This window comes from Wyeomyia smithii, chromosome 2 (genome assembly GCF_029784165.1).
Source record: "Wyeomyia smithii strain HCP4-BCI-WySm-NY-G18 chromosome 2, ASM2978416v1, whole genome shotgun sequence".
In the NCBI taxonomy this organism is placed as follows: Eukaryota; Metazoa; Arthropoda; class Insecta; order Diptera; family Culicidae; genus Wyeomyia; species Wyeomyia smithii.
Genome location: NC_073695.1, coordinates 80,457,454 through 80,471,633, shown reverse-complemented (window position 1 = coordinate 80,471,633; position 14,180 = coordinate 80,457,454).

The window sequence follows — 14,180 nt, the reverse complement described above, 5'->3', positions numbered from 1 at the left end:
TGAGAATGGCCAAGAATTTTAGGGACGTGTATTGCAAAAGTCTATATTGCTCATTAGCTCGCTCGACGCTAGAATACTGTTCGGAAGTGTGGAGCCCTCATTACTTTAATGGTGCCAACAGAATCGAAGCAATTCAGCGGAGATTTGTACGTTTTGCTTTTCGACATCTACCTTGGAACGATCCTCACCAGCTCCCCAGTTATGAAAATCGCGCGCAGCTCATCGGCCTTGACTCTTTGAAAGTAAGACGTGATCTTTCACGAGCTATGTTAATTACTGATACCCTGATGGCGAGAACCGACTGTGCTGTAAAACTGGGCAATATCAATCTAATAATTATTTCCAGAGTCGTTCGGAATAACCTTTTCCCTGCGAATTCCTTTCGTCGTACAAATTATGGGGCAAACGGAGCTCTTAGTGGACTTCAGCGCGTTTTCAATAGTGTATCTTCCGTTTTCGACTACCATTTACCTCGCTCTAGTATTAGGAGTAATTTTTTAAATTTATTTTGAGTCTGTTGATGTTGAACGAATAAATAAATAAAATTTACAGCTAAACCACAGTCATTGCGTGACAGCGTCGTCTAGGGAGCTGTCATGCAGTCTGATATATTTTTGTGGTTCTCAGTTTGACACATGCACGTACACTAGCACTGCTTTTTTTACGGAAACTACTGTTATCTCCCAAACGAAGAATTGATTCAGAATTTGCTAGAAATGTCTGTTGGTCTGTGTCTCAAGTTTGAAGATCGTACTGCAAACTTCGAACCTCTCATTATAAAGAGCATTCAAAAGTAATTATTTTCGTTTGTTTTTATGAGCTATAAATATGGCCACATGACAATCTACGTGTTAAAAAGTTGGCGATTAGCGAAAGTTCCGCTAATATGGGTTTAGCGTTTAGCGATTATCGAGCTAAATATTCCAGCTAGCGAATTATCGATTAGTGTCGCTAAATTTTCAGTTAGCGGTGCCCACCCCTGCTGTTATCTGTGGTATAAGTAATAACATAACATCTTTCAAGAAGGGAATGAGTATTTTAAGGGATCATTCAAATAATACATAACGCGCTCAGGGGTGGGGGGGTATTCAGCGAAGCGTTACATTGCGTGTGGCAAACATGTGAAATTGCGTTACATGGGGGTGGGTGGGTATTGAAAATTGCCAAATTCCGCGTTATGTAATATTTGAACGGTTTCTAACTATATTAAAACATTTCGAGAGCTTCGATAGTTAAAGAACCAAGTTATTTGGTGGCGGAGGAAAATCATTAGAACAACATAAACGACTAATTTGTTGCTTATAATTAACCGCATCACCTTATACATTCCCGATCCGGAATTAGTTAAGAAAAGTTTTTTCATACAACTACCATTGATAACACTAAGCGCAATACGTTCCATATGTGTTGCCCAATCACCATGTGCAATCTCGTCCCTAACGAGTGGGGATGAGCCGAGTTATGGAACTTTTCAGCTACATGTATTTTACCAGTACACGAACTCAGCAATTTCGTCCTTAACGAGTGGGGATGAGCCGAGTTATGGAACTTTTCAGCTACATGTATCTTATCGGTACACACACTCGGCAGAGTTATTCAAAAAAAGTTATATGAAAAGTGGAAAATACCATTGATGGTACTATGTCCACATTGTTACATAATACCCAACCTCATCACCATGTGCAATTTCGTCCTGAACAAGTGGGGATGAGCCGAGTTAGGGAACTTTTAAGCTACATATATCTTACCGGTACACGCACTCGGCAGAGTTATTTAAAAAAAGTTATATGAAAAGTGAAAAATACCATTGATGGTACTATGTCCACATTGTTACATATACCCAACCCCATCACCATGTACAATCTACATTAGCGCCAACTATATATAGAACACGGTTTATGTTTGCCAGTTCACTCCGACTTCTTTTTTTTATAAAAAGTGTAGTCTCAATGTGGTGTGTGTTTTATTCGAAAAAAAAGCTGAATCTGGCAGCACGGGCCCGAATCCGGTATGCTATTTTGGCTACCCGAGATCGTGACTTGTTTTTTCCAAGAAGCTTTTATATATATTGAAATTTTTTTTATTACCGCTCATTTCGGACATCCAAGTAAGTGCAAATATATTTAAAATAACTTTTTCCATCTCTCAGCACAAAAACACATCCTGAAAATGTCTGCTGGATTTATATTTCACCGAATAAAAAACTTACGGCAGCAGAGATTGCTAATTTATACTGTCGCCCCAGTAGAAAGTCGAATTTTTAGACTAGCGACATTCGATTTTTCTCGCATACCGTACATTATAGCAAATCAAATGCGCTATACAGCGCACTACTTCCGATGTTAGGTATAATGTACGGCATGAGAAAAAAATCGATTGTCGCTGGTTGACAACTCCAGTTTTCAACTAAATGCATAATATAAAGGGGTGCTACTAAAAAATCATTTTCCTTAGGGGCCCGGGCTTACCCCCCAGTACCCCTATACTAGTTGGCCCGTAGTAGCTATTATGCATTAAGTTGAAAACTGGAGTTGTCGACTAGCGATATTCGATTTTTCTCTCATACCGTACATTATACCTAACGTCGGAAGTAATGCGCTGTATAGCAAATCAGATGCGCTTCCGACGTTAAGTATAATGTACGGTATGAGAGTAAAATCGAATGTCGCTAGTCGACAACTCCAATTTTCAACTTAATGTATAATAACCACTTTCAAATGTATTTCGGGCTATCAAAAGTAGGTATTGTTTCTAACAATTCATTGTTTTTAATTTGATAACTTGAATAAAAGTTGACTTTCTCAATTGTTTGATTTTATATTTCAATCAAACTTACAAAATAATCAAAAAAATGTGAAACAACCAATTTACAAAAACAATTTCTCATGAAAAAATATTGGATTGCTCAAGAAAATATTCACAATTTGTCTCTCGGCAATTTAATAATAGTCATAGCAAAGCTTGGAATAAGTACTGCTTTCTTTAATAATTGATTGGTAATTCAATTCATTCTTTAATAAAATTTAAATGTCACCCGCCGGGAATTGGTTAATTTATACTGTAGATTTTTTAATAACTGGAGAATAAGAAAGTTGAATAGATTTAAGATGCGGTTCGACACGGCGCCATAAGCTAAACTTAAAACTCGATATTGTGTTTTGCATAAAATGGCTTTGCCGAGTTACAGCCGGGTTTCTTTAATTTTTTTGTAAATGTTTGTTATTAACGTTTTCGGTCGTAATTTATATTTTAAATGAATAAATAACTTTGTTATCGAATGACTGTACTATTAGAAAATTACCATTTCAATGCATAAAAATATTGCCACACACTCTAGAAAAATCAAAACTGTTTATTTCCTCGAACAAAACAGTTTATTTATAGTTTATAGTCTATTCTTAATGTATTACAACGGGTACTGCCTTATTCCATCACTTGCCTTATTCCATCAACCTGACAACATTCGATGGCAATGTCATGACGTTACAGAACTTATTGGACATTTAACTATAAGGTAATGTTCATAATCAACTGACAGTGGTTTGGATAATTTTAAATTTAATTTACATGCTTGATATAACTATGCTTTCTTACATTTCGGTGTTACCTTCCGCCCTTTATTACATTTTTGGCGGTTTTCGCCGATGCACCTGCATCAGACCCTTTAGCCATTTGCTAATTTAACGCGTGCGCCGAATATAATTCAAGGCGCAGTTAGCTTTGATTTTCTTACGACTGGCTTCATACCAGGCGAGAGAAGGTGAGTGGAGGACTAAAGGCAAAGGTAACTTGTCGATCGAAGCCCGCGAGCGATTTAAACCTGACGACGCTAGATGTTTTTATGGCGCATGACATTAGAAGACCACCAGAGCATTTGTGACCAGGGTAACCATTCCAGAGCGTGCTGGAATTGGTGAGGTGAAGAACTGAAGAGATGCAACTGATAAGTCTTCACAAAATTGTGTATAGTTAGCTATCAGTCTTAGAGCGGATATCCTACTTACTTAATTTATAATGTGCTATTGGAGCAGAACGTGAGAAATTGCTCTTAGCTCTATGATTATATAGCGTATATATTGTATGATTTGGGCAGTTAGTAGCAAATTTTTTTTCAGTGATCTATATATGAACAACAGTTTTGCTACTACTAGAGTAGATAAAATACTATCGTATGACATAACTTTCGTAAGGTAATGCTCCAAACCTCATTATTGTTATTTTTCGATGCCTGGACCATAATAATAATTAAATATTAACGCAGTGTATGCTTTTGCTAATCAAAAGAAAAATGGAACAAAATAAAAACCGAATAAATTAATTTAGTAACTGATACGAGAGTATTTCACTTTGTTTCACTTGAAATTTATTAGCATTGAAGAGCGTATGTATAGGGAAGAAAGGCTAAGAGAATTGTTTGGATCATTTTCAAGTATCAAGTATTAACCATTTACCTGACATGTGACATGTATCTAGAAAAAGCAAATCCAGCACAATAAATTTAACAACTATTGAGGATTGAAGAAAAACGAATTTTCTTTTTCTTAAAAAGTTGTACTCAATTTCAATCAAAATTTGTATTGCAAATGTTACTTACTATAAAAATGACAATTTAATAAAAGATGGACTCAATGTTCACGAATCTCATCGAAGGCCGTTTTTTACTGTGAATTTTTTGTTTCTGTGTTATAAATAAAAAAGGCATATATTTCACTGCCTACATCTGTTTCTGTTGGGTGATAAACAACTATTTCTATCATTATAAAATTATAAGTAATAAAAATTTTGGAACCTATATTTCAGAATCAGCTTAATCAATAGTATCCGTAAAAGTCATTTAGTTCAATTCAAATGAAGTATTATCTCGTAATGTTGTTTGCAAAGCCACGACCGCAAATTTGACGTAGAAAACGATAGCTTCGAAGTAAACTTTTCCTTTTCAATAATTCTTTAAATGATAGTCGATAAGATTACGGTGGATTATCTTGTATCAATATGTTTATGTCAATAACTTTCTCTAATCGTTTTTTCCTGATATCCATAAAACCGAAAATGCCGATTTCCGACCTCTGGGTATCATTTTGGTTTCAAAAACAACCAATTAATTCCACCTAAGTATTCAGTCATCTTTGGAAACCGGATATCGAGGTCTTGCGTTGATTTCTTGTCTCTTGGCACATTTCGATTCCAGAAATACTCATATTGAGTGGTGGTAAGTCGTTATAGGTTTTTTCACGGAAACCGGAAGTAGTCATCGTGGATTCAAAAAAGGTCGATGTTCGGCCGCTGGCTATTATTTTGATTCCAAAAATAACCATACTGTGTGGTATTTGGTCATTTTCGGTAACCGGAAGTTACTATCTATGATTTTGTATCTAGAGTTGATTCCAGGTCTCTGGGCACTCGATGCTAAAAGTACCCATGTTGGGAGGTATCCGGTCATTTCAAGCTATTTTCTGTTAACTGGAAATCGTCATTTTAAATTTCGAAATGGTGTCTGAAGCCGATTTTCGGTCTCTGGGTATCATTTTGGTTCCATAACAAACCATAATAGGCGAGATTTGATAATTTTTTAAAACCGAAAGTCGCCTTATTGGATTTCTAAATGGCGCCTAGAGTTGATTTCCAGTCTCGGCACTGTTGTGGTTTAAGCAATATTCACGTTGGACCATTTTGGAATGTTTTCCAGAAACCGGAGAATGGCATATTGGGTTGATTACCGGCCTCTAGATGTTACCTCGGTATCGAAAATATCCATATTGGCCTTCTTTTCAGTTCTAATTGGTCGAAATATGAGCTCAAAACATGTTTTGACATTTTTCAACAGTTCAATAGTTCCCGTCATAACATTACAATTTTGCAGCATATTGATGGAGGCGCCATTAATTTCCAAATCCGTTGCGTAAACGAAGAAACACCTCTACGACTTGAAACACCAATTTATTTAATTATGAGGAAAATTAACAATCTTTACTTTGCAATACGAAAAATCCAATCCCTTCGCCTCCCCTTGCATACGCTAGTGGAATGAAGCGACACTTATATCTTGAAAACATGTCCGGTTCGCGAAAACCCCTAGATACAAATTTTTAAGATGACCTATTGGACAGTTAAAAAATAATGAATGTTATAAATTTCCACGGGAATATACCTCTTATTTGAGAATTATTGTGTACAGAATTACACAGTGATCATGTTTGGTGTTTAGAAGTGTTCATGTTTGGCGTTTAGGAGTTTACAATGAACAAATTTGTAGTTATTCTCGTCCCGCTTTTTTAAACTGACGACAAGGCCAAGACATGACTGCCTGTATGAGATAGACATAATTTGAAGTTATTGAAATATATACGCTGCTGTACGAATTTTATTTTCCGAATTATATAATAATTGGTTCAGCTGTTTGAAAATTAATACAGGTTGACAATATTCATCTACCCCTCCCCCCCTCCTCCTTTCTTTTAACTACTCAATTAGGTCAAGCGTTACGGAATCTCATTTTTATTTAAAATAAAAGAAAAAAAAAATTTTATATTCTTTATTTTCTTTTACTTTGTCATTTTCTGCAGCAGGCTTGGCCTTAGCCTCAGCAGGCTTGGCCTTAGCCTCAGAGAATTGCTTCATCAGCTCCAGCTGCGTTTGCATCAGCTGGAGGTGGAGCTGATCGTTGTACTGCCGGCTGGGGCCGGGCTGTTCTTCCATGGACCATGGGCCGGGCTGAACGTTCGGAACATCCGTATACCCAACCGGGGGACCCCGACGTTGGGCATACGGATGCTCTTGCTTTAGTTTTGCCCCGCACCCAGCGCAAAACTGAAAAAAGAAAAAAAATGTTACTTTGCTATAAGAAAAAAACTTATATGTAACTTACATCCGCAATGAAAAGGTTTGGTCTGTTTCTTTTGAAACAGCGTTTGCAGATAATATAATGTAAATAAAAATTAAAATATTGTAAATATTTATTAATGTTGAAAAATACTTACATCGGACGGTGCTGCCATCCAAAAAATGATAACAATGTGTACGAATATTTAGTTCTCAAACATGAAACTTTCTGGAAGAATCAAGAATTATCGGCGCATCATTTAAAATTAAGCGTATCATCAGAACTTCCAAATAACCACTATGGTCACGGTCTACAGTAAAGTTTTCCACTCTTACCGAGGCTAAAAAAGCAAAAATCGGGTGCCTCGGTGAACCTGACCATAAGCACAATGGTTCTAAAACCTGGCTTGCGACATATCAAAGTGTAAGTTTTGGTAGAATGGGATCAGAAAATAAATATTTCCCTCAATATAAACCCCCACTCTGATAGTCAATGGTGCTTATTACGGGAGTCACTTCACGGAGGAATCAGAGTGAAGTGAACAAAATCCTATTACGGGACTCACGTAAGTGAGAAAAACGTCGCGAAGTGACATCTGCCGTGGAATCTGAGTTATTATGAGTGTCATATCAGTGAAGTGAGAACAGAAAAAGCGACGTTTCGCGTGGAATTATTTCACGACCATTTTGAACGGTGAAATGGTTCCACGAAGCTGCCATAAGTCTTAACGTTGATTGATTTGTGATCTAATGGTAAATATTGGATTTATTCTTCAGTAACGAAGCGAATCAGAGTTTGATCCGTGCCTTAAAGCGGTCAATTTTTCATTTTTTTGCCCGAGAAAAAAAATGCAAACTAGTTCAGAAAATTTTCGATACCGAAAAAACATTTTTTTTGATGCCGAATGTCTTAGTAATGCAGAACACGTCAAGATCTGGTGTTATCTGAAAAAACGGGAAAAAAACGACTTTCTGGGACCTGAGATTTTTGAGCTGGGAAACAATCTCATTTCACTTGTCCTATTCTCAATTTCACTTCACTGCCAATCTCACTCCACGGAGGTGATTTTTGTCACCTCACTTGAGGTGGAATCGGGATTAGGTCTACAAAAGTGAAGTGAGCGTGAGAGTGAAATATATTTCACCGTGAAGTGACTCCCGTAATAAGCACCAATGTCACACTTATCTGTCGTACTTTGAAGTGCAAAAAATATGGCAATAGCATTAAGTGCAAAAAATAACAATATCATCAATCTGCATGTTATCTTAAGTGTCGAGCTGACCAAACTGCTACACCCTTTTCATATACAATCGAACAGCTTAACGATCAATGACGGACTATGCACGATAAATCGGTTTCGCTCATAGTGACAATTTTATGTGAATTTAAGTCATCAGATGGCAGCACTAACCGTCGGAAACCGGTTGTGTTCAAAATGTATGAAAAATATGGAAGTTAGGTATCTTGTTCTAGTTATCTTTGCTCATGGGCTAGTGGAGGCTTAGCCCCCCAACGCGATTGCATTGCCTTTTGCGCAGTTTTCCTGTTTCGTATAAATACAGCGAATTCATCAACTGTTCATACTGTTCAGATTAGCTGATGTATAATTAAGCTAAATGTATTACTTTCAATATATCTCCTTTATGAAAAAACATCAGAAAAAGAGAGACGTAGTTCTACGTCAGAAAATGTATATTAGCAATAAGATTACCACGCGGCGCTAGTGTACAAGTGACGTCTGTTTGTGGTTCTAGCATTTGCTACTTTCCCAGTGCCGGTTAGATGTCCTTAGCTGTATTTTTTTATCTACGGTGGGTGAAATTGTGTGTTGGCTTGACGGCTGAAGCGGTTTTTAGTTTTCTGAATCGGTTCTTAGTACCAAGAACGGTTCTTGGTACTAGTGATGGGAAATATCGCCCAAAACGGACATCGATAACAATCGATAATTCCAAGGCTTTTATCGATATTATCGATAAGTATCGATAATTTGACAGCTAACGTTCGCGATAAAAAAAATTTTCAGATGGTGATGAAGAAAAACTATTTCAAATGGTGATGAAAAAAACTGTGACAGATAATTGAGTAGGATAAATTTCCCATGAAAGGTTATCATGTTAGCTTCATCGCAAAAAAATATTACGTCCTTGCGTGCGGCCTTCCGGCAGTTAACCGGAACGTTCGCCATGGCGGACGAAAACATGCATGTAGCCATGTTTTTAAGCTCTTTCTTCGTTTTTTTTTATTAATTCCTCCTCCGATTTCGCGACAAAATTGCTGGAATAGATCTTGCGCTTCAAGTTTGCCCAGAAATTCTCGATGGGAAGCAGGTGGGGGACATTGGGCGGATTCGCCGACTTCGGTACAACATCGATATTCAGCCGCTCCATCTTCTCCAACGATCGCTTCGAGTAGTTGGCCGACGTCAAATCTGGCCAGAACACCGTGTCTTCGCGCTAATGGTATTTCTTGATGAACGAAGCAACTTCTGTCAGGCACTTCGTACTATAAATTTCCCCGTTCACGGCGGAGCGACAGAAGAGCAACTTTGACATCCCTTTCTCACTGATTGTCAGCCACAGCCGCACCTTCTTGGGGAACTTAGTCTGTGAAATAAACTTTACATCGTTGCTCACTTCCCTTGTGGGGGAGGTAAAATACGGAGAGCCCTGCTAGTCGTTGCCATCCAGGGTGAGATAGGTCTAGTCGTCCATCACCACTGTCACGTCGCGATTCGCCGGGAAAAAATCGACTTGACCATCTTATTCAACCGCTGTCGCTGCGTCATTGCCTGCAGCTCCGAGACCAGTGGACGGGACTGCCGCTTCCTGCTATATGTCCATGTTCTCCATATACTTTTTCACTGTTTTAGAGCATGCACCAACCTCTCTGCCAAGTGCACGCAGCGATTTAGCCACTTTTCCCTCGGTCTTCCTCTTCAGCATCCTTTGAAGCTTCTTGTCGCTCAGGGTCGTTGGCCGTCCGGAACCGGGCTTTCTTTCGATGCTCTGATCGTTGTCCAATAGTGTCAAGATGTTGTAGATGCCAGAACCGGCATACCCGGCGTCCACAAAGTGCCGCACGATGTCCGTTTTTGACATGGCGGTGTACCGTTCTTTGAACGCGCACACTTCTGAACGGAGTAGCATCACAGTTAAGCCTGTAGTACACTCTTTGTCTAATGGTCAAATATTTGACCTTCTGACATAATGGTCAAATTTATTTGACATCATGGTTGATGTTTGCCCGTGTTTGCCCCATGTTAAAATCGGAGAGTGACAAATAATTATCTTTAACCAAATTTTTATCTGTCAAAAAGAGACAAATATTTGACGCTCGGTCAAAGCGTGTACTACAGGCTTTAGAGTTTGACTGCTAGAGCTGTCAAATTTTTTTTGCTTACTCATGGGTTACTATGATTGGTTATGCATGTTTAGTTTCGTCAGTGCGATTAAAGGTTAACCCATGAAAAATCGGCAATTTTTGTCCATTTTTGTACCGCAAACGTTATTCGACAAATGCAATTTTGCTATATAAATTTGTTAAAAACAGAGACAGTGATGGCCCAAACAGAATGGATACGTTTGCGTTTCGACAGTAAATGTATGGGCTTACTGTCAAATTGCCGCAAACGCAGCCGCAACGTATCCATTGTGTTAAGGCCTTGAATGACAAATCTTAGTACACTCTTTGTCTAATGGTCGAATATTTGACTTTCTGACATAATGGTCAAATTTATTTGACATCATGGTTGTTGTTTGCCCGTGTTTGCCCCATGTTAAAATTGGAGAGTGACAAACAATTTTCTTTGACCAAATTTTTATCTGTCAAAAAGTGCCAAATATTTGACGCTTGGTCAAAGAGTGTAATACAGGCTTTACGAAACTGCGAATAAAAGTTCAAACAACCAGACGAGTTAAACAGTTTGTTTTGGAAAGTCTTCGGGTTTTACGCCGGGACTGCTTTCTACGGAGTAGTTTCAAGCCGAAGTTCATTTTGAAGGTTGTATAATAGTGGAAATAATTGAAGCAGGCAAAATTCTGTCAATTTTTAAATGGCCAAAACTTCACGAAAAATGAATCAATTCTGACAAAACAGGTTTCATTTTACTGGAAAACTGTTCTAGTTTCCTAGTATTACTTGAGAACTGGACGTCACCAAGGGTCACTGGAAATGTACTTATTTTTTTTGAGCTTGCAGCACTCTAGCAGAATTCAATCGAACATTGTGGGTGTGTAGGTCCTACTAAACCAAGCAACTTTGCAAACTTGCGTTTGAAAATTTATCTGGATTAACATTTACAATTTCACGCAGATTTTCTCTAAAAGGTTATTTATGCAGATTTTCAAATTAACGTGGTTTTTTACGCGAATTTTTGAATTAAAGTGGTTTATCAAGCGGATTTCTGAATAAACATGGTTTTTTCACGAGGCATGTATGCCCCGCGTAAGAAAACCTAATTGTATTTGAACCTTTTTTCGCACCTTTTTCTTATGAATCAATATATCTTAGTAAAAATTATTTGAACTTTCATCCAGAAATATAAAAAAATGAGTTTAAGATCCTACTCTGAAAAAAATATAATTTTAAAAACAAAAAATTATTTTAGACAATATAGGTGATCTCAGATTTTTTTAAATGAAGTATTTTAGATAGACAATTTAGTTGCATAGAACGTTCTATGCGTTGCAAAAATGTACACTTTGACACACACTCTTGAAATCCGAAACATTTTCGGTGTAGGTTGGTCACACCAAGTTACCAAGTAATACTAATTGTATAATACTGTTTTCCAGTGAAATGAAACCGGTTATCAAAATTGATTCATTTTTCGTAAAGTATTTTGTCTACCCCCTGTATAAATCAGAATACTTTTTTTGGCGCAACAATTTCGTTGATTTGGATTTTTAGTGGAATTAAAAATTGTTTGTTGGGTAACAGATACTTTAAACCTAAACAGTTCCAAGTTAAACTAAACAATTACCAGAGAATTACCAATAGACTGCCGCTATGCATGTCCATCATATCATAGGAGCTGGCAAGCCAAAGAGAATGCATTTTATTACAATTTCGTATCATTGCTTTTTATGAGATGGTGCAAAAAGTTTGGATATTTTTTTAAAGTTCTCCAGTACTAAGTTGTCGAGTTCATCTGTTCTTAGAAAACCAAAAACTATAAATACCTTTTTAGTTACCATTATTCCACAGAAACTCAGTGACACCTGGGGCGAACCTTTACACCACCCCCAACAATGCTAAATCTTGTCGAATAGCAGCACTCAACAAATACCTAGCGGCAAAAGCAACTTGTGAGGTAGGGTTGGTGAGATCTCCTTCTTTTGGGTCTCCTCCAGTAACCAGCCATACAATATAGATTGTTTAACATATATCCCGTGATTCATTCATGCACACGCTTACGCGTAGCATATAAATAAAATAAAACCTCCGACACGCTCAACAGCGTCTGAGTTCATTTTATTTTTCAACTATATCAAAAAGTTTTTTTGCGACCTCATGAAAATCAAAAAATCTGTATGAATCTGTATTATTTCCAGAAAATCTGTATATATGTGGCATCACTGGTGCTCACCCTTATAATATCGATAATTATCGTTAGCGTCAAAAAATTAACGATAATATCGATGTCCAGCATTTATCGATATTATCGATAAGTTTCCCATCACTACTTGGTACCTAGCTTGATGGAAGCCAAAATGTTTTCTCATGATCCAGAAAAATACTTAGCTGAAAACATATAAGCAAACCGCTTGGTTTGCAGCATTTATTCCAAAATGTTTCTGTAATTCAGTTCCAAAATTTACTGAATTTCATCTTGCAATTTTATTTTCACTGTAAACCAGTATTGAATTGATAAATTTACTGAAAATCAGTAATCGATTTAATGATTCACGAAAATACAGCAAAACTATTTGCTGACTGCAAAATCGTAAATGAAGTTTTGCTGGAAATCAGCGAGCAAATCGATGTATCAAAAATTTTCACGTCAAGCTGTCACTAGTAAAATGAAAATGCGCCAAAACGCTGCGAAGCTCATACGGGATCATAGCTAAGTTACTGATAGCCGGTACGGGACAAACAATATCGCACGTTAGCCTGGGGGGCTAATGCGGTCTCGATCAACTAGATTAGTTGAGAGAATTCGTAATCGATATTGTTTTTGGCACATTTTGCATGTTGTAGGATAAGTACAACGATACACCGTGCCCCAGTGCTGAGTCGAGAAAATTTACAGCTCGAAAAGATCCTCGACCAGATCGGGAATCGAACCCGATATCACAACCGTGTGAGAGAGCTAGCCGACCGACATCGCTAACCACAGAACCACGGGGACCACAGCTGAATTACTGTTGAGCTAGATTAAGCGTAAAATGAAATATGATAAATCCACATCTACAACAGTAATTTGGTTATGATCCTTTCGGAGGGTAAAAGGTGATTCCTGAGAGAATCATAGTTCCCTTACTCTGACTGGTTAACCAGCAGAATTAGCAATGGGCAAGATCGATCCGATTTTTGTGAAATCGATCTTTTCGGGTCGATTCATCGGTTTTTTAAATCGATTTCTCTGCGCGCGATCTTCTATTGAATCGATCCTTTGGATGGCAGGATCGTTTTTTTCGCCTGAAAAATAAATGTGTGCAAAACGGATTGAAGACAACAGTGATTGCATTTATTGTTGCTAACGTAATCTGCGGCCGAATTCCGAGAATACTTTTTTTTGAAGAGAAGAAAATTTCTTCATTGATAGTATACAAAATTTTTTTCTTCTCTCCGAAGAAGTGTGTGCTCGGAACTCGGACACTGATCTGAAAAATGTGTCAATTTTTTACCGGGATGACCATAGTTGAAGCATGGGCTAAAGTTCAATAGACATGAAACCGAGAAAAACGCATTTCAAATGTTTTTGTTGGTTCAAACAATTGTCTACGTCCATGACAACTTTTTTCATGAGTACCACCACCCCCACAAGGTTCCAGAATATCCAGCTTTCCACGAACGGTAATGGCGGATAGGGCACGCTGCCCATTTTGACGTTTTCTGTAGGTCAGGGAAGCTGGATAACCTTGTCGTCGAGTTGAAAAAGAACAATCCGCAGCCAAATTAAGTCCCTCCAGTATTTTTAACGCAGTAACCATTTTTTTGCCTTCGTAAACGCGACATCAATAAACAAACCCGTATGAAATTTGGCTAATACCAAAAACATCATATCAAGAAGACTGGCATCTCTGGATCGATCCCATACAAATGACAAGCGACAAATCAAACAGCGCACTCCATCTAATAAAAGTGAAAGTTTGCTATTAAAGTGCTGGTAATTACATTGCTGCAAAGACAGAGTGTG